This window comes from Bombina bombina, chromosome 7, assembly GCF_027579735.1.
Source record: "Bombina bombina isolate aBomBom1 chromosome 7, aBomBom1.pri, whole genome shotgun sequence".
NCBI classification, from domain to species: Eukaryota; Metazoa; Chordata; class Amphibia; order Anura; family Bombinatoridae; genus Bombina; species Bombina bombina.
The window spans coordinates 168,450,851-168,471,669 of NC_069505.1; the positions used below are offsets into that span (position 1 = coordinate 168,450,851).

Genomic DNA, 20,819 nt, shown 5'->3' on the forward strand with positions numbered 1-20,819 from the left:
CAAGACTTCACAGTATAAACGTATATGCATTTTGTAATTGGTTGACACCTGTCAAATGATGCAAGGAGAAGGAAAATGGCACTGACTTGGAAAATTGATCAGAAAAAAAAATCTACAACTTATTTGGAGTTCAGCCCAAAAGCTTTTTTTTATTATTAATTTGTTGATTATGCAAGTCTACTGTATTTAAAGGGACATTATACACTCATTTTTTCTTTGCATAAATGTTTTGTAGATAATCTATTTATATAGCCCATAAAGTTTTTTTTTTAAATTAATGTATAGTTTTGCTTATTTTTAAATAACATTGCTCTGATTTTCAGACTCCTAACCAAGCCCCAAAGTTTTATGTGAATACGCTCGACTACCTACTCCAGCTTGCTCCTGTTTGTGTAAAGGGTCTTTTCATATGCAAAAGAAGGGGGAGGGTGGGGAGTGTCTTATTTGCCACTTGCAGTGGGCTTTCCAGCTACCTTTTCAACAGAGCCAAACTGACAGCTTCTAAGTAAGTTTTTAAACAGTTTTATACTGGATTTTTATATCAGTATCTGTGCATATTATTCTTTATAGTAGTGTCTATTACATGCAGTTATATGAAAATGAGTGTATACTGTCCCTTTAATGGTCCTTTAATAATGATATCAGAAAGGACTACAGAAATATCTAGCAACTTGTACAGCTGAGTGGTACGTTCTTCGATCTAGTACTGATAATGCACATTGTCCAAAACCTTAAGATTTCTTATTTCTTTTGTATTGGTAATTTTTCTCAGGGGCCAAGTAGCATTGCAGCTTAAAAAGAAAATAAGGCAGATGGGGCAATCAAGAGTGGCAGTCATATGGATCTGCCAATCCCCAGTGATTTACTTCTTGGGAGTTGAATTGCTTGCAGCTATTGGATCAGGACTTTACTATATAAATAAATATATCACTTTTGTTAATATTAATTAATTGTAGTTAATATAATTAATAGTATTTCTGTTCTTACTTAAAGGGACAGTCTAGTCAAAAATTAAACTTTTATGATACAAATTTTATGGGATACAATTTTTAACAACTTTCCAATTTACTTTTATCATCAAATTTGCTTTGTTCTCTTGGTATTCTTTTTGAAAGCTAAACCTAGGTAGGCTCATACGCTAATCTAAGTCCTTGAAGACTACCTTTGCATTTTGACAGTTTTTCACAGCTAGACAGTGCTAAATTGTGTGTACCATAAATATAACATTGTGCTCACTCCTGTAGAGTTATTTATGAGTCAGTTCTGATTGGCTAAAATCCAAGTCTGCCAAAATAACTGAAATAAGGGGGCAGTCTGCAGGGACTTAGATACAAGGTAATCACAGAGGTAAAAAGTGTATTAATATAACTGTTTTGGTTATGCAAAATTGGTGAATGAGTAATAAAGGGATTATCTATCTTTTTAAACAATATCAATTCTGGAGTAGACTGTCCCTTTAAAGGGACAGCAAATGAGGGCGGAGCCTGGAGCTGGAAGGAGATGGCTGCTTAGTTTGGGAGCTCCGTGCAGCACTATACTGTAAACAGATATGGGGGTAAAGTGAAAAGTCAAGGAATAGCCTGATTGCTGTGGACAAGAGGCTACACACATCCGGAATCGATAGAGACTGCAGCTGGCCACTAACAGTTTGCTATAACGGCTGGAAATAGCTAGAGAAGGCAGATGCCGATCGCCATCTTGCTTTTGTGGCGCACTTACAAATGAGCGATATCACACGGCACTCATCAACCACGCAAGGGCCCTGAAGCAGCCAAAGCCTCCTGCTGCCGCAACCTAAGTGAAGCAGACAAACCGGGTAATTGTTAGACCGGACAACCGGTCTTACAACAGCAACCGGATGAGGCCCCGGAATGATCAGAGAACAGCTCCCACGCTAGATGCGGTAAGAGAGGTAATGGAGTTCTAACTTTCACAGAAGTGAGGAGGTGGGGAACGAAATTGAGAATGGAGATATAGAAAGTGAGTCATATGCAATAAGACTTAAAGTACAGGGTGGACTAGAAAGAAGAGGTTTGCAGCACTAAGCAGTATTGACAGACAAGCCACAGGACATTGAGAAACTTAACATGTTTTGGTCACAGGGCAGTAATCAACTTGCTACATACAGCTCTAAATAGCTGTTTAAAGAGACAGTAATTGCAGAAGCTGATATTTATAAGCCAACTACGAGGCAATCCACAATGTGGCAAGGGAACAATAAGGGCCTTTAAAAGGATGGACTATATGCCACCTCTTATCCCAAGGGGTTAATATTAGCGACTAATATGGAGTAAGGATTTTCATAAGTCTATCAATAAATGCTGGCTGCTACAATACGGATGTAATAGCTTACTGTTGAAGAGAATTTAAAATACCACCAACACTGGGTTGCTGTTTAGATTTTGGTCTGGCTACTCAATAAGCTGTATAAAATTGCTCTAAAGCATACACCTAACCTCAGTTTTGGGTCTTAAGATTCACTTCCCACCACGATGTCAGTCAGGAAACAGAATAAGCCGGCCCAAGGGCCTAAACCACCAGCAGCTAGTCTGTTTTTTAAACCGGCTAAGGGGGAGAAAACTTTAGATTCAAACATTGCAACGCTTGACGAAGAAAACGATTCTGATACAGGTTCACAGTGCATGGAAGATGATACAATTCCGGCTACAAGAGCTGATTTAAAGACATTGGTATCTAAGCAGGACATCACTGCAAACTTCGATAAACTTTGGGAGAAATTTGATGCTTTCCAAAATACTGTCACCAATAGCCTGGCGGACATAAAACAAGATATCTCAGATTTGGGTAATAGGGTAGCTACCCTAGAGGAAAACGAGACCACCACTACAGAAGACCTCTCTAACCTCACACAAAAGCTCTCCACTCAACAGCAGGAAATGAATGAGATGCATGACAAAGTGGAAGATCTTGAAAACAGGAGCCGCAGATGTAATCTGCGGCTGAAGGGGATACCTGAGGCAGTCTCGGCAGAAGAGCTTCCCGTCTATCTACACCAATTATTTCAAGCCATCACGGGAGAAGTAGGTGAGGAAAAATTTCAAATGGAGAGAGCACACCGTGCATTAAGAGCCAGACCAAAAGAGGATGCACCGCCTAGAGATGTTATTGTTAAGTTCCTCAGATTCCCAGAAAAGGAAGGTATTCTATCAGCAGCTAGAAAGCACCCTACTTTTAAATTCCAAGGTGTGGTAATCCAGTTTTTCCAAGATCTTTGTATCAGGACACTTCAGAGGAGAAGCTATTTGAGGCCTCTTACCACTCTCTTGAGAAAGCATCAGATTGGGTACCGATGGGGATTCCCCTTTTGCCTATTTATTCAACACAATGGTAGATCACTAAACCTGAAAGAAGTATCGGAAATACCAGATATATGTCGCAGACTGCAATTGGAAACGCCTGAGATACCCCAACTAAATCAAACAGACGACTCCTCTCCAGCATCATCAAGCCAGATTCATCAACAGAGACAGAAATGGACTAGAGTCTCAAAAAGAAAAGCTAAGTCTTGACATTCTCTTCCCCACTGATTTATTTAGATTAAGTCCTATCCAATCTCTCTGAGACAAGAGGGAGATGGGGAGTACACCATCTCCACATCCAATCCTAATTCTGGAGGGAGAACCGATATGCAAGGAATTTTGATAATCACTGGTCTCCTACTAGAGGGAGCTGGAATGAGACGGTCTCCTTTGAGTAAAAGGTTTTGAAAATATTGGGTATGTTTTCAGGGTGGCACAACTGACAGGGTTAAGAGAATGTCAAACCTAGCTATAACCCCCTTTTGTGTCTGTGGGGGGGGGGGGGTTTGTTTCTTTTTTGGCCTTTATAATACCACCTTTTCTTATACTCTTACCCGACAAGTCTCTTGCCCCCTCTTCAAGGGGGAAGGAGAAAATATCTAATGTTCTAATTTTTACAGTTATAGTACGGAAGGTTAATAGAATACGATCAACCTGTGTAAGGAGGAGGTCAGGGTTGAGACTATTCTTGTTTTTTACATTTTTTTGTTTTTCTTATATAGGAGGAAAATAATTTTAGTTCTTAATTATCTTGTTTTAATGAGGTTTTTGAACAGATTGTTATTGAATGTAAACTTATTTGTTCTTGTTTTTGTTTATGTTCTGTTGACTCATCTTGCCTATTTCCATGAATCACCCAACAAGAGAAAGTTATGTCTACAATGCCTTCGGGCAACAAGAGTGATAGCAGAGACAGCGGATCCGGGGTGGGCCCCCTACCTCCAAAACAGTGAGTAATGGCTTGTAATCTCAGACTGATATCACACAATGTTAGGGGCCTTAACACAGACCTTAAGAGACGGACGGCGCTAGGCCAATACAATAGATTAAAAGCGAACATCATTTTCCTTCAGGAGACACATTTTACTAGAGAAGTCATTCCTAAATACTGGGCCAAGGGGTACACGCAACATTTCCACTCTATAACAGATCAAAAGAAAAGAGGTGTGTCAATATTAATTCACCAGTCGGTGGGGTTTGTGGTGGAAGAGACAATAAGGGACCCGGAGGGCAGGTTCTTGATACTTCAAGGGAGAATACATGAAAAGCAAATAATCTTTTGTAATGTATATGCACCTAATGAAACCCAAGCAGCCTTTTTTTCTCAAGTCTCACATTTATTGACTAGATGGTCACATTCCAGGATAATATTGGGGGGGGGATTTTAATGTGCCGATGTATGCTTATCAAAATAAGGACAAAAATCCACTATCCCAAAAACAACTGAGACACAATTCTACAATTAAGAAAATAAAAGAGATTTTCTTATCTCACAATATTCTAGACACATGGGACACGCTATATGGTAAGACCAATGACTACACATTCTACTAATTTGCACATAAATCCTATACAAAACTAGATTACATATATGTCAGCCAAACATTGATTCCAGACTTGGCCTTTTCCAAGATTCATGCCTGTGCCTGGTCGGACCATTCCATAGTCCAAATAGATATTAAGCAAACATTTCATACTAGTGCGACACGGTCTTGGAACTTTGATCCATTTGTACTCCAAAACCCCAAGACATGCAAATTTATATCAAAAGCTTTATCAGAATATTGGGGCATTAATGCAGGAACCACTTCCAACCCTATCACCATCTGGGCGGCACACAAACCTTATATCAGAGGGCTACTGATTAAAGAAAAAGCCGCTCTAACCAAAAAGTCTAGGCTCCAAACAGATACATTACAAAAACAAATAGACACCTTAACTAGAGTACACCAACAGAATTTATCACCTAAAGTATTTACACAATTACAGGCCAAAAGAGCTGAACTAGCAGCAATTATGAATAAGACTTCAGTGAGGGCAGCACACAGATTAAGAGCACAATACTTTTTGTACTCAAATAAACCGGATAGGTATTTGGCCCATAAACTTAAGGAGCGGACAAAATCTTTTGCTATACCTCACTTACAGAAACCTGACGGCTCGTGCACCTCTAATCCACAAGAGATAGCGGACAGTTTTGCTCAATACTACGGTTGTCTCTATGATGGGAAAAAAGTAGTATATAACGACCAGATAACGCAGCGTAGGTCTAGGTTTCTAGATGACATTACACTTACACCGCTAGATAAAGAAGCTAGTGATGAATTAAATGCAGAAATAACGACTAGAGAAGTCCTTAACGCCATAAAAGAGCTTAAACCGGGAAAAGCAGCAGGCCCTGATGGGTTCCCAGGCGAATATTACCAACTTTATAAATCGGTTTTAACCCCACACGTGGTCTCTTTTTGTAATGATATTTTACAAGGTAATGAGATCCCCCATGTAATCATACAGGCCAAAATAGTAGTTATTCCTAAACCTGGCAGAAATCCAAAGTTATGTCAAAGCTACCGACCCATTTCCCTTATTAACCAGGACATCAAGATTTTCACCAAAATTCTAGCGAATAGGCTAAAATTGCATCTACCCACACTGATCCACCCAGACCAGGTGGGCTTTATTCAAGATAGAGAGGCCCCGGACAACACTAGGCGCGTGATCTCCTTGATAGAATACCTTAGCAAAACGAGAACGCCTTCTCTGGCCCTGTCACTGGACGCGGAGAAGGCGTTCGATAGAATAGACTGGGTCTTTATGCTGGAGGTTCTTACTAGGTTAGGTATCAATGGCCCATTTGTTCAAGCTATTAAAAGCATATACTCTCATCCCACAGCTAGTGTTAGGGCGGCAGGTTATCAATCAAAATTAATAGATATATTGAATGGCACACGCCAGGGTTGCCCGCTTTCGCCACTTTTATTTGCGATCTGCATAGAGCCACTAGCAGCGATGATTCGCCAGTCATCAGACATACATGGAGTTTTACTCAAAGGGCAGGAGTTTAAGATATCTTTGTTTGCTGATGATGTCCTTCTTACATTGACTAAACCACTCATCTCCCTCCCAAATTTATACAGAGTATTGAAAGATTACTCAGATATATCAGGATACAAGGTCAACCTTGAAAAGTGTGAAGCCCTCCCCATAGCCCTTCCCAATCATACTAAAAAACTCATCGAAACTAACTTTGAATTTTTATGGACCACAGAATCGATCAAATACTTAGGGATTAAAATCTCGAATAATATGGCTGACTTATATAGATTAAATTATGTTCCTCTATATAGAATGATTAGAAAAGATATAAATATATGGAAAAAAGGCAGTTTCTCTTGGTACGGCCGATTAACGGCGATCAAAATGAATATTCTCCCGAGACTTTTATACCTCTTCCGAGCCCTCCCAATTAAAATTCCACTCATTGACCTGAGTAAATTGCAATCAGACTTGGTGGGTTTTCTTAGAGGAAATAAAAAAGCTAGAATTCCATCCCATATTCTTCAACAGCATAGACAATTGGGAGGGGTGGGAGTACCAAATCTAATACATTATTATCAAGCGGCACGGTTGGCGCAGACCACCCTCTTTAGCAAGAAATCAGGGGACCAGGTGTGGGTGCGGGTAGAGACACTCATGACAGACTATAAAAATTCAGATGATATCTTATGGGACCACTCGAAACAACCTTTTAAGGGAATGTCAGCTTCTAAACTTACGACCGAGATGATGCAGCTCTGGACTTCGCTGTCCAGATCTTTAAATCTCATACCAACAGATTCAGTCATGAGACCGATAAAGACTCTTCTAAACCCAGACTTTCACACGCACATAGGGAAGTGGGAAAACAAAGGGCTGTACAGGGTAGCGGATTTCTTACATAAAAATAGAATAGCGACATATCAACAAATTCAGGATAAAGTGAATCCCGAGAAAATTCAATGGTTTCTATATTTGCAGGTATCCTCGGCTATTGCTAAATTTAGGACACACAGCTCAGTGAAGCAGTTAACAACACTAGAACGTTTCTGCAATTCTACTAAAAGACACAAACAACTGATTTCAGCCATATATTTAGAGATTCAAAAAGCCAAAAACACCTCTAAAACTACACTGATGGAGAAATGGGAAAAAGAATTAAACATAATATACTCAAGGGAGGAATGGGAGTCAATACTATATACGTCTAGTAAGGGATTAATCAGCGCCGACTTCAGGGAAAACTGTATCAAAACATCTTTTAGATGGTACTTGACTCCCACAATCACCTCACACTACACTCAGAGGGGTAGTAAACTTTGCTATAGGGGATGTGCTGAAACAGGGACATATATTCATATGTGGTGGGATTGCCCACAGATTAAACAAATATGGTCCAGACTATCTGACTTACTTAGTGAAGTACTGTCTGAAACCATTTCCCTAACAGCACCACAAGCTATACTGAACGAACGCATTGAACCCTTTGGTGCTCCCATCAACACGTTTATACGTACACTTTGTACAGCCACCAGAATCTGCGTGGCGAGATATTGGAAGTCAGGAGCTCCTTCTTGGATGGAAGTGACAGATAAGATCCAAGCTACATATAAAATGTCTGAAACAGCAGCTCATATTAAAAATAACTTCAATCAATTCTCTAAAATTTGGTACTATTGGCTTCTGGCAGGATACTAGGGAGACTTGTGAAGGGAAGATGCTCATTCGGGCTAAGGGAGAGGAGGACTGTTATCAGGGGGTAGTGGGAGACTTAACTTAGAAATCAGACGGTAAGGCCAGGTACACTACTAAGACTGAATTCAAAGATTGGTGGGGGCCCCTTCCCAGGATCCGCTGCAAAAGAAATGAAGCGACAGGCAAGTTGAATGTAGTTTAATTTTATGTTGGTTTATTTTTTGTTATTGAGTTGATTGGGGGGAGGGGTGGAAGAATGGGAGGGGAAAATTTGTACTGAGTAAACATGACAAATAGGGAGAAAGAAACAACGATGAATAGTTTGATATGTTACCATTTGCCAATCCTTTTCCCACTCTTCCATGATTTTGAAATTCTAATTTACTATGCTACAATGCAGGTCGGATGGACAATACCATAGATGATCTTTAAGTTCATTTTTTCTATGCAAGGTAAAGATCTCTCAAGGTACCAAACAATTAAAGTAAGGTTAAATACTGGACATTAGCTTTGGTCAAGAGGTCAATGGATCTGTTATGGAATGTATTGGATGAACATTATGTTTTGTACCTGTTGTTTATGATGTAATAATAACAATAAAAAGTATTTCAACTAAAGGGACAGCAAATACCTTGACATTTTTACATAAAATAATTAGCTATGCGTAATGAAACAAGTTTGCAATGTATTTTTATTATTTATTTTGCCCTTTTTCAATGTAATTTAGCTATTGGAAAATAACTACAGTAAAAATCATGTTCATTTGTTTTAAAAAATCATTAAGACTTGGCTTATATGTTATTCTGAAGCAACACAAGGTGTTTACTGTGTACTGTTCAAGTACAGGTTCAGATAAAAAGTATTACAGCATCTCCTGCTCTCGCACATTAACAATACATGTGTAATAATTTAAGTAAGCAAACTCTTACAACGCCAAATACACAGCAAAGGATAAAGGAGTTAATCCTGGAAATATTAATAAGCACTTTTACGGCAGGTAAGCTATAAAATCTCGCTGCATGCTGTCTGTTTAGTTTCTGGTTGAGAAAGCACAGCGGTTTTTTAGTTCATTATCTTTGAAAAAAAACAGTAACAAGATAATACAGCTGCCTCTGATTAAGATGTAAATTCTTTCTAATTAGAATGTAAATTCTTACATTCAAATGAAGACATCAATTGTCAGTTTGCCATATGATATCTTTTTCCACCTTGCTTGAATGAAGCCCTCACTGCTCAGCTATGGCACTAAAACACTTTTGCAATCCTTTTGTTCCTTGATTCTTGTAATATTCCCCCTTCATGTTTCCTTTTCACTTTGCTTTTGTTTGTTTTTCCCCTTGCATCTGATATTGTTGTGTCTTGGGATTCTGTAGAAATTTGGAATGAAAATTGAGTTCAATCAGTGCCAGTATTTGCTTGTGACTCAATTACTTCAGCTGAATTTTCTTCAATGTAAATCAGTAAGCCTGCATAAAAAAGCGCAGGTATTCGAAATAATTAATTTTCCGTAAAACGATGGATCAAGTCCAATCAACCTTTTTGAAATCCAAATAATAGAAAAGAGAATTAGAAATTAATTAACATTTCCTGTCTTTAGTACTTTGTTATATACCATAGGGTATTTTAATAAGTTTTAGTATTGGTTTTCAAACTTTTTTTTTAATTTTATTATGAAATGAGAGGAGACCTTTGACCACAATTATACGGTGGCTAAAATACACTGATAGGCATTTGGCAAAAATATGCCAACACAAATTTGCAGTTGACAGGCATTAATTATGCTTTCATAACACTGGAAAAGTAAGTATGTGTGTGAGTGTGACATACCACACAACAGAATTGTCACAGCAAATTTGTGTAAGTGCCAAATGTTTATTCTGTCCAATTTGGGGTTTTAGTATTGATAGTTGAGCTATTTTTTTTTAATTATTATTATTCCAAAGCTTTATTTGAATAAAAAGTGGAAAGTACATATGATGACATAGTGATAAAATTAAAATTCTCTATGAGGTATACTAAAGTCAACTCAATCATCAAAAAACATTGGTATTCAACTTAAACAGAAAAAAAACTCACTGCGTATCTTCCATTTAAAAAAAGTGCATAGCTTTATTGGATCCCAAAACAGGGTATCACCAAGATTACTGATACATCTATAATTATAGATGGCCAACGGTAGTGGGAGGAGCTGTACAAGCCAGTAAAAAGGACGAGAAAGACTGATGATGGAGGGGAAAAATGGCCCTAAAATTTTGAGAAACAAATTGTTACATATTAAAGGGACAGTTTACCCAAAAACTTTCTCGCCTTTAATTTGTTCCCAATTATAAATTTTACCTGCTTGAGTGCATGCAATTGCTTACAAATAACTTCTTAGCCTTTATATTGGCATTTGAAATAGCCGATTTAGCTCATAGTGTCCCTACCTATACTGGAAGTTTCTATACCTAGGTATAGGCTATTGAGAACCTATGTAAACACAGCCAGCAGAAGAAATTACACCCACAGTGGAAGGTGGAAGAGATAAAGCTCTAAAATTTTATTTTTTAATATTAATTTCGAAGTATTGTACAGAGACAGAGATAATAAAGGGAAGCATTTGAGTGATAAGATAACGAGATCTGATTTGTCAGCAAGCCAAGCCTATTTTTGATGGGCTGTGTTTTCAAAGAACAAATCCAGCTATTTATTTTGCAAAAATAAGCATAAATGAGCCATGTCTCATACATGAAAAAAGACTCAAGTCCATGAAGTAAATCTTTCATAAATTCCTGTTTCTATTGTTGATTCAAAAGAAGGAAACATCTTTATTGACTCCAATGTAGCAATCAGATTTTTTCCTTGGATCAGCAAGCTACTGTACTGTCAATACTAGCTGTTATATCTCTGTATATGCTGCTTTACCAATAGAACATCTAGATCTTTTTCAAAAGCTTTCAGTATATATTGGTAAATTCTCATGTAGGCTTTTATGTACCAAGTATGGGGTGCACCCTGCTCCCATTTTTAAAAAGCTGTGGGCCACGATTTTAAGATGTGGATTAAATATACAAGTTGGACTCCCCAAGCTATAGAGGTAGGTATAGATCAGAAAATTATATAGGCATGTCTAACATAGTAGGCCAGATCTTGTCAGTATCAATCTTTGATTCCGTTTCTCCTATAGTATCTCTCAGATTTTCGTCTGGTGATTTCCTGGCCTGCTCTGGCTGGATGTTTTTGGCTTTGCTTTCTCCAATTGTTTGTGTTTTGTGTTCATTCTGTCTTTGCTCTTCCGGTCTCTACTTCTCTGACCTGCTTTTCACTTGCCTATTTTGCTCTGACTATTTTTTTTTTTTACCTCTGTTCCTTTCTCCCCTCTGTGTTTGCCTTTACCACCCTCTTAAAGGACCAGTAAATACAGCAGATTTGCATAATCAACAAATGTAGGATAAAAAAGACAATGCAATAGCACTTAATCTGACATTCAAATGAGTAGTAGATTTTTTTCTGCCAAATTTCAAAGTTATGTCTATTTCCACTCCCCCTGTATCATGTGACAGCCGTCAGCCAATGACAAATGTGTATACGTATAGTCTGTGAATCTTGCACATGTTTAGTAGTAGCTGGTGACTCAAAATGTGTAAATATAAAAAGACTGTTAATGGGAGTAAATTGGAAAGTTGTTTTAAATTGCTGCTCTATCTGAATCATGAATCATTTTGACTTGAGTGTCCCTTTAAGTCTCTGACTCACTTCTCATTTGTGCTTTTATTTATTTATAAAGCGGTAGCATTTTAAACAGCCCTACATACAGGTAAAGTACATATAAGATTGTGAGACTATGGACTAGATTACAAGTAGATTGCAAAATATCGCTTTTGCGAAAGCGATATTTGCACTCCTCTTAGTAATACCAGCGCATGCAAATGTGTGCTGGTATAACAAGTTATCTGCAATGCAAACGTGACCTCACGTTTTGCATTGCATGGAAGCATTACGCTTACGCGTGCTTCCATAATCTCCAATGGGAGCCTCCTTCTTATGCCGTGAGACATGGCTGAGAACCTAGCGCAGCAGATGTTAAATATATATGTATATGATTTTATATATATATATATATATTTATCTGTCAATATGTGTATATACAGATATTAAAGCATAATATATATGTATATAAGCATATATATTTATATTTACAAGGAACACACAGTTCTTATCTCTGGTTATTTTCCGAGCTCTAACTGCTACTGCAAGCTCGCTGTAGCAATAACCAGCCACGTGTTATGGCTGGTTATTTATTGCACGCCTGTAAACCCGCAAATTTGCCCTTTCTTACGGGCACGTATTTGTGTTATCCAGCTTAATATATCAGATAAATAGCTATAACCAGAGCTGGAAAATTTCTGCTAGACAAGTAAGAAGAGACTGATTGATTAAGCTTTTGCCTATTTTGTTAATTGAGTGTGCTAGTAACTGTTTTCCCCTGTAATTATAATGTTGAACTATACAGTTAAATACTTTAAAGTCAGAATTAAACTTTTATGATTTAGATGTAACTTTAGCTTTTCAATTTACTTCTATTATCAAATTAATTTTGTTCTCTTTAAATAATTTGTTGAAAATCATACCTACTTAGGTCTAGGTATGGTAATGCACTACTGTCAGCTAGATGGCACTTGGTGGTGTGTATGCACCTATATGCCTCATGTCACTGGCTCACTAGTGTTCAGCTAGCTCCCAGTAGTTTGCAGGGGTTAAATACACAGTTATATGCATTATAACATACATTAGAGCATTTCTGTTTTAACCCTTTATGTACCATGAATGCACCATGTCACCTTTTTTTCCTATACTTAGAAGTGATTTTCTAAACAAGCTAATCCAGTATAAATGATATGCACCCTGTTTCTAGATAAGATCCTATGTCATTACAACACTTGTTTTTGATTTCTCCCCCTTCTTTTTGTCCCCTCTTTTCATTTCAAGTCCTGTTCGGAACAATACAGTTCACAGGTTAGAAGCAGAGATCCTTTTGCACAGTTCTGTCGGTCTGTCAGAGCCTGTAACACTCAAGTCAGGAAGAGTGTGGTAAACTTTGGCATGTGTGAAATAGGATTTGAAACCTGACATGTAGGGAAAGCATGACTGCTAGGTGTACGACACGCACAGATATTGTGTAAAGGTGTCTTCAAGTCAAGTGCTGGTATTAACTGAAGCATGTTCAGACAAGTCAAACATATTGTTGCCCCAGGTTTCGTGATTACTTGACTGTTATTTCTTTTTAGTTCACTGGAAGCTCAACTCATGGCTGTTAAACTCTCTAAAGTATTGTGAGATTTGTTATTACCTAAACAATTGTGAAGGTGATTTTCCTTCTTCCCTTCAATTGCCAAGTATCAAACTTCATTGCAGATTCTGCCCATTTTCCAGACACATGTCAGCAATCATTGATGATTGGACATTTGGTTATATTGCGTCTACATTCTGCAGACTTTCATCTCTTGTTTTCAGCAGCAGACTCCTACAATTTTATGTTTTCTCAAGTTCAATGCCAGAAACCATGTGCGTTTCCCTTAAAAAAGAAAATGAATCATTTGTTAAAGGGACATGATACCCAAACATTGAAGCATATGAAAATGATGCTGCGTAGCTGTAAAAAGCTGACTAGAAAATATCACCTGAACATCATTATGTAAAAAGGAAGATATTTTACCTCACAATGTCCTCAGTAGCCATAACCCATTGTAAAGGGGCTTTAAGCAGCCAATCAGGATGCTAGTCCTGGAACTTGCAAGGGAGTGGGCATCTGGCATGTTATTTTCCTTCTCAATTTAAGGAAGTTTTCTGTTGTTTTTTTCCCAGCATGCAGTTCACAGTAGCTGAAGGATAATGGCAGTAAAATATCTTCCTTTTTTATTTAGAGATGTTCTGGTGATATTTTCTAGTCAGCTTTTTACTATTATTCTGCATCACTTTTAAGTGATTTAGCATATGGATATTATGTCCCTTTAAATGAGTTATAGAGTATTCCTGTCTTTGTGTCTCTCCATACTGAAGCACTTCTTCATTAACTTATTGTAACTGGTGAGATGAATCAATTTGTAAAGTCAAAATAGTGAGTGAAAATAAGCTTAGATTTTCACTTATTAAGTAAAATGCAAATTCTGTTTATTATTTGAGACCAAATAGAACACTGGAATGGTTTTGAATAGATGATTGTAGGCCACGCATAGTTATACAACAAAATGAGTACATTATTTTTGTTAAAATATTCATTTCCAACAGTGCTATTGATGATTAAAAAAAATAATCATGCTGTAGTTAAAAATATGACTTTTCTTTCTTTTTTTTTTTCCGTCTCCTCCTCCCCTTAACTCATGGCTCCTCCACAAAGCTGTGTACGCACCCTCAATGTAGAATTAATAATGACTAATGTTAAGAAGGCTTTAAACCACGCAGGGAAAAGATCTATAGTACTTTGAGATCTTCGTAGACCTGGGCGTGACATAATGTTTATCCAGGAGACACACTTTTCCAGGGGAAGTGAACCCAAGTGGTTTAACAGATGCTACTCAAAAGCATATTTCTTTCCGGCCCTACAAATTAAAATGTAGTTGGAATCCTTTTTCATAATAATTTACCTTTCCAACTTTCCCATTTCGAGAAAGACTTGGAAGGCAGACATATCATACTGACAGGTCTGCTATTGGGCAGACCAATTACTCTTGCTAATTACTCTCCCAATACTGCCCAATGCTCTTTTCTTAAAGGGGTTGTGAAACAATTGTTGGAACTTCTAGGTGGGGATTTTAATGTCCCACTGGAGCCTGATCTTAACACCTCTGATGGTTCCTCCCACATCTCTAAGAGATTTAGTTATACATGATGTCTGGCATGCTGTACATCCTACAACCAAGGATTTTTATTTCTATTCACACCCTCACAAAAAATATTACAGAATAGATTATATCTTCACTGATTTGGCAGGTCTCACCATCCCTCCTCAATGTGATATTAAACCTATTACCTGGACCAATCATGCTCCTGTAGTGTGCTCTATTCTCTGGCTAAATGCCCCAGTCACACCTTTTGTTTGGAGATTAAATGAATTAATGCTTGACAATCTGATTACTAAAGCAAATTTATATAAAGTATTATCAGAATACTTTACATTTAACAAGTCAGACTCTTTTCTTGCCTCCACAATTTGGGAAGCACACCAGTGTATGGTGAGTGGTGATTTGATTAAAGTGAATGTAAAGTTTGACGAATGTGTGCCTGGTTTTTAAAAATCCTATTAAAAACAGGGGCACTTTCATTCATCAAACTTTACATTTCACTAGTTTTGTTTAAATACTAACCTTTTATTCTTGAAAGCCGCTCCAGCGCTTCCCCCGCCCGTCGCAAGTCTCTTCATACCGGCTTCCTCCAATCACGGCTTCCCCCAATCATGGCTTCCCCCCAGAGCAAACATTGCCTGAGGCCAAGCCGTGATTGGACGAAGCTGGATTCGTAATTTTTTACTTATGAAGAGACTTGCCACTGGCGGGGAAGGCGCTGGAGCGGATTTCAAGAATAAAAGGTAAGTATTTTAACAAAACCAGTGAAAGGTAAAGTTTCATGAATGAAAGTGCCCCTGTTTTTAATAGGATTTTTTTTTTAAAAATGGGCACAAATTCAAACTTTACATTCACTTTAAACTAAGAGCCAAACATCAAAAGCTAAAGAGAGAACTTTATCAATCTCTCCTCTATCAATAACCATATCAGTAGACCTTACACAAAAAAATTCCCAACTAACCCTAGCTACACTTAAGCACTAGAAGAGGCTACAAAAAAATTGTACATTATCTCCAAGAAGAACATCTGCAGAAAGCTTTGCTGCTAAAACAACAATACTTTGAGCAAGGCGATAAAGTAGTGCAAACTATTAGCCAGGGTCCTTAATCGTAAAAAACATATAACTTATGTATACAAATGAATATATGAACATGGTACAAAACAGTTACAACCCTATATGTATTACAAATTCAGAAAGCAATTGAGGACTTTATATGGCAGGGCAATAAAGGGACATAAAACAAGTTGGGATAGAAACGAAATATAATATGTACTTTAATTACTTTACCTACAAATTTATACAGCAGTGCCTGCCATTAATCCTTTTTTATTTTCTGAATCGTAAAGCTCTAATTCCCCCCACACATTTCCTTCTAGGGCTGTATCTATATCTATTGTTGTTTTGGTAGAATGCAAAAGAGCATAGGGATTATCTGCTGGAGCATGCCAAGAAGCTGTGAACTCAGTTAAAATACAATGCCTGTGTCTAAACACTGATAAGGGGGTGGAGTTGGCTTCTCTAGGCAGCTTAGATATGTAATTCATTTTGCTTATTTTTGAAAATTATTTTTAAATACTTGCTAGCAATTTTAAACATTTTTTAATGCAAACTATTTTTAATTAATTAGCCCTTTTAGGATATGCACAGATCTTAACCTGTTTTATGTCCCTTTAAAGTTAAGATTAAAAAACACTATATCTCTGTCGAGAAAAAGGTGGCCTAGAAGTTCCTAATTTCAATATTTATAGACAAGCTATATTGCTACAAAGGCTAGCTGAGTGCTGCTGTAATTCCAGCCACAAAGCTTGGGTCCATTTACACACCAAAATCTTGTAAAAAGGGAACAGTGGATCACTCGCCTGGTTATCCCCAGCCAAACGCCCTCAACTTATTCACCAATATGCATTGATAAAGGAGGCACTGGATGAATGGGACAAAATTGTGCATACACATAATTATATCTCTACCCCTTGTTCTTCCCTAGTTCCCATTAGAGAAAATCCTAGCTTGTGTATGGTCTTCACATATATTGGCTCTTGCTCCCCATACCCTTTAGCTCAAGTCACTTTCTATAATGTTTTATCACAAGGGAAACTAAAATTACAATCAGATCTCAGTGAATGGAACTCACAACTTTTTACTTCCTGGTTCCGTTATGCACAGATATCTAATTTTATTTCCTCCCACAAATACAGATCAACGGCATATGATTTCTATAATTTGCAAACTCCTTTTGACTGATGGGGGCACGCTCCCATCTTATGTGTATAATTGGCACAGGGATCTAGAATATGACAGAGACCAAAGACTGGCTAAAAATCACCTGTTTCAGCTAAAATTCAAGAGTCACATTATAGATGGTATCTAACTCGCAGTCAATTAAAACTGATTTACCCTCATTCTTGTGGGGATTGCTGGGGGGGGGAGACACTTCTCCATATCTGGTGGCATTACACTAGTTTGGGGTCCTATTGGAAGAATGTTTTTGACGACATGGGTAAAGTTCTTGGGATGATGCTCCATACGGAACCGGGTATGTTGATATATCACAAGCTTCCCAAATTTATCAACAAAGCTAAGCTAAGAGATCCCTTTTTCTTGTTCTGTTGAATAGCGCCAAGGGGATTATCCCCAGGCATTGAAAAACCAAGGTCTCTCCAAGTCTTTCTGAGGGGAAAACTACTGTCACAGATCTTCTGCATCTGGATCGATATCACTATTCTAAAATAGGAAAGTTAGATTTCCATGAAGTCATTATACTAATGTGGAAAGGTAAGAAGCTCTTACTAAGACCCTTGGTTAGATTGGCTATGGTGTACTTGGAGTATCAAATATCTTTTTCAGGAAACGTATCCCCCCTTCCCCCTTTTATTTTGTTTTTATTTATTTTTCTCTCCCTTCCATATTTGGGTTCTGGACTTTTCTCCATTTGCTGTCCACTCACTCAGACCATAATAATAATAATATAAATACAGTTTATTATTAAAATCATTTCTAAAGGAAAACTGACAGGGATAGATTACTCTGGACTCTACAGTTCTGCGTAAAGAGATTCATTTTCTGAAATAAATGGCTCTAGCTTTTTTTAAATCCATCTTATAACTTAAATAATGCTATGATATGTACAATCAAAAGTCAATATCTTATTTTGCTACTTTCTGATTTTCTATTGTATTGTACTTTGTAATGTTCCAATAAAGCTTGCATCAAGAGAAATACACTCAAGCAGTGCCAGTTTTAGGCCATAACATTTTTGGGGTGCAAAATTATGAATGTTAAAGGGGCTTAGAAGATACTAGGGACCCCATCTTCTTTTGCCTATTCCTGAGTTTTCACTTTCATTTTAAATCCTCCTCCCATCTTCAGCTCTCTGTTTTATGTATAGCAATTGACATGTAAACAAATAAAAGTCACTACCTAGAAAATTTAAGATATCTAGCACCTTTGGGGTTAAGGGGTGATAAAGTAATGGGGATACAGTACATAGCACAACAGACAGGAACCATTGTATAGTTGCTATAATGGCCTCGATTTATCAAGCTAGGGTGGACAAGGCGTACATATTTACCGCTGTCCACCCCAGCTCGCCTGTGGCGGGCATCAATCCACTGCCGGACTTCAGAATTGCACACAAGCACTATTTTGTGCTCGCGAGCAACACTGCTAATCACGCGCAGGCAAGAGCTGTCAATCTCCCGGTCGGAAGAGACAGGGGAGATTGAAATTCTGCTGACAAGCGGAAGGAGAATCCACGTTGTGTAGCTTTGTCGGATGAACCGGAACCTGCTAATTCAAAGTGAATGTGTCCAATGGGAATGATGCTGGCAGAGTGCCGTAGCTGCGGTCTAATCCGTGACCGCAAAATGTAACAAACATGCGGAGGAAACAAAGTAGCAGGCACTACTACAAAAAGGTGCAATAAAAAATAAACTTTAATGAAAAAAGTTAAAATACAAGCACAGGCAGAGCACTAGACTAGGGAGGAAGAGAGCCTAGGCTGTTACTCTATCTTCCTCCCTAGTCTAGTGCTCTGTCTGTGCTTGTAATTTAACTTTTTTCATTAAAGTTTATTTCTTCTACAAGATACGACGAGTCCACGGATTCATCCTTTACTTGTGGGATATTATCCTCCTGCTAACAGGAAGTGGCAAAGAGCACCACAGCAGAGCTGTCTATATAACTCCTCCCTTGACTCCAACCCCCAGTCATTCTCTTTGCCTATACTAAGTAATAGGAAGAGCTAAAGTGAAAGAGGTGTTAAAATGATAGTTTTATTTTCTGAAAGCAAGACTTTTTTATTTTAAATGGTACCGGTGAGTGCTATTTTTTCCCAGGCAGCAGATGGATGAGGATTTCTGCCTGGAGACTGATGATCTTAGAAGTTGTTACTAAGATCCAGAGTAGTTCCCACAGAATGGCTGAGGAATACTTAAGAAACTTCAGTTTGAGCAACGTTTTTCATGCTACAAGCATTGAGGTATGTTCAGTCATTTTTTTCTGGAGAGACAGTGTTATTTCAGAATTGGCTGACAGTATCCCCATGAAGGAAGGGGTAAGCAGTAATCCTATTGTGAAATAGAAGGGTATTACTGGACCTGTATGTTGGGCTGTAAAAAATGGTTGACACTGATAACATAATGTTTGTGGGCAAACGTTTATATGTTGGGAGGTAAATTAACGATTTTTGTGACAAACGTTTTCTTTTATTTTGGCAATGGAGGGTGCACATGGCTTCAGTTAGACTTGGGTATATGAACTCCCATGGCTAGGTTTTTAGACCGCTTTGTAGCGGTTCTTTTGCAAGGCTGTGAGACGGACAGGGCCTATTTTCGCACCTCAGTTGCGCAGTTGTATTCCCCATGCAAGCAGCAATCTCCAGCTCCGGTGGGCCTTTCAGGAAAGTTTGGGCCTAATCGAAGGGTTAAACTGATTTTGCAGACCCCTGAGGGCAGGTAGGCGCCACAGAGGTGCAGGTTTTTTTTTTGGCTAATCATAACTTTTTTTGTCTAACGTTTTTGTACATAAGAGTTAAGTGATCCTTTTCTTGTGGTGCAATCTTAGCTGGCAAGTTAGGATACATATATAATAAAATTTAGATAATTATATCATTTTAAAGCAGTTTTGGAAAAATTGTATACTTTTTTTCTCTTAAAGGCGCAGTACCGTTTTTCAGATTGTTATTTTTTTTCACTAAATAAAGTGTTTTCAAGCCTGTTTGTGGTCATTACTAGCCTGTTTTAACATGTCTGACATTGAGGAAAGCCAATGTTCCATGTGTTTAGAAGCCATTGTGGAACCCCCACTTCCCCACAACCCCCTACATGTGTCCCTCATGTACTGAAAGGGCCTTACATTGCAAAGAACATATTTTAGCTGATAAAAGTATGTCTCAGGATGATTCTCAGTCAGAAGAGAATCAGGTTATGCCATCTGCTTCTCCCCAAGTGTCACAACCTTTAACGCCCGCCCAAGCGACGCCAAGTACTTCTAGTGCATCTAATTCTTTCATCCTGCAAGATATGGCTGCAGTTATGTCTACTACCCTTACAGAGGTATTATCTAAACTGCCAGGTTTACAGGGTAAGCACAGCAGGTCAGGTATTAGAGTAAATGCTGAGCCCTCTGATTCTTTATTGGCCATCTCCGATGTACCCTCACAGTGTTCTGATTTGAGGGTGGAGGAATTGCTGTCTGAGGGAGAGCTTTATGATTCAGGAAAGATGTTCCCTCAAACAGACTCACATGTGACGGCCTTTAAGTTTAAGCTTGAACACCTCCGCTTGTTACTCAGGGAGGTCTTAGCGACTCTGGATGATTGTGACCCTATTGTCATCCCACCAGAGAAACTGTGTAAAATGGATCAATATCTAGAGGTCCCTACTTACACTAATGTTTTTCCAGTCCCTAGAAGAATTTCGGACATTGTTACTAAGGACTGGGATAGAC

At 38.1% G+C, this 20,819-nt stretch overlaps 1 protein-coding gene across 1 annotated transcript in view; it reads left to right on the forward strand.

The window, feature by feature from the left end:
• The window catches only part of ELP4 (elongator acetyltransferase complex subunit 4), a 635,326-nt gene that overhangs the window by 478,218 nt on the left and 136,289 nt on the right, over positions 1 to 20,819 (forward strand). The window lies entirely within an intron of this gene.